Below are 1,717 nucleotides of genomic sequence, written 5' to 3'. Positions count from 1 at the left end.
ATACTTCACCTGCCCATGGATGGCCCTGCTCTTTCTGGGCATCCAGAGCACAGCACTGCACCCCGGCTGTCAGTGCTCCTGCTGCCCTGGATGAGGACAGATGTGGTCAACGTGGTGCTGTGTCTGTGGGCAGCTGCTTCACCTCAAGGAAACCAGAGGCCAGTCTGTGCAGCAATAAGGGTTACAGTAAAGAGAAGGACTAACGTGCAAAGGAATGATGGGGTATGAAGGAGGCACCAGGATATCCATAAAAGGAAGACAGACTTCACACATCTCAAGTATTTTGAAATCAGGTAAAGCTCACAAGAAGACTTTTCCACACATCTTCAATTATTTCTTGCTGCATTGATTTGAATTTACAAAAGATTTGATCAAGTCCCTCACCTAAATCTTTTTAAAAAGTGAGACTGCCATGCATCAAACCGGATGGTTTTCTTGGTTGGAGGTTAGAGGAAGCATTTGGAGATGTTTGGCATTTTCAGGGGAGTGAGGCCACTGGGGGTATCCCACATTAACACTGGGCTGTTCAAGATTTCCCCCCATGATCTACAAAGTGGGCAGGGATTAAGACCATGTTTGAGGATTACGCAGAGCAGTAAAAACTGAAAGGTAGCCACAAGGAAATGCTGAAGCATTTTAGAATACCATGGTTAGAAGATGGAACAACAGGTGAAATTCAGTATAATAAGATGAAAGGCACCCAGTAACCTCTGTACATTGCACTTACATCCCTCAGGCTCCTTCAAAGATACAACATCCTTGTCACTAAATTGGAAAGAGATGGGTTTGATGGGTGGACTACTCGGTGGATAAGAAATTGGCTGGAAGGCAACATCCAAAGAGTTTCAGTCAACAAACATCTCAATGTCCAGATGGAGATCAGCAACAAGTGGTGTCCCTCAGGGGTCCCTGTTGGCACTGATAGTATTTAAAACTTCATCAGTGATGTAGACAGGGGGATTGAGTGCAGGTCTGCAGATGACACTGAGCTGTGTGGTGCAGTGGACATGCTGGAGAGAATGAATGCCATCCAGAGAGACCTGGACAGTCTTGAGGAGTGAGTGCATGTGAACCATGTGAAGGTCAACAAAGCCAAGTGCAAGGTCCTGCACATGTGTTAGACCAATCCCCAATGTCAATACACACTTGGGGGGGATCCATGGATGGAGAGCAGCCCTGCAAAGGATTTGGAGATACAAAAAAAATGGACATGAGATAATGTGTGCCTGCAGCCCAGAAAGCCAAACATTTCCTGGGCTGCATCACCAGCAGGTTGAGGGAGGTGATTCTCCCCCTGTACTCTGCTCTGGTGAGACCCTGCCTGGACCACTGCATCCAGTTCTGGGGCCCACAGTACAAGAGACATGGACCTGTCAGAGAAGGGCTATGAAAACACAGGGCTTGAATGTCTCTCCTATGAAGAAAGGCCGAGGGAGTTGGGTTGCTCAGCTTGGAGAAGAGGAGACTTCGGGGAGACCTTATTGCAGCCTTAGGCATATAAAGGGGCTTATAAGAAAAATGGAGAGACTTTTCAAAAAGGCTCACAGTGACAGGGCAAGGAACAATGGTTTCAAACTGAAAGAGGGTAGAGTTAAGTAGGAAGACTTCTTATGATGAGGGCTGTGAGACACTAGCCCAGAGAAGCTGTGGATGCCCCATCATTGGAAATGTTCAAAGTCAAGTTGAATGGGGTTTTGAGCAACCTGATCTAGTGAAA

Source organism: Pezoporus occidentalis, unplaced genomic scaffold (assembly GCF_034315485.1).
Source record: "Pezoporus occidentalis ecotype Australia unplaced genomic scaffold, CSIRO_AGI_Poc_V1 ctg175, whole genome shotgun sequence".
In the NCBI taxonomy this organism is placed as follows: Eukaryota; Metazoa; Chordata; class Aves; order Psittaciformes; family Psittacidae; genus Pezoporus; species Pezoporus occidentalis.
Note: the sequence above shows the minus strand (reverse complement) of the source record.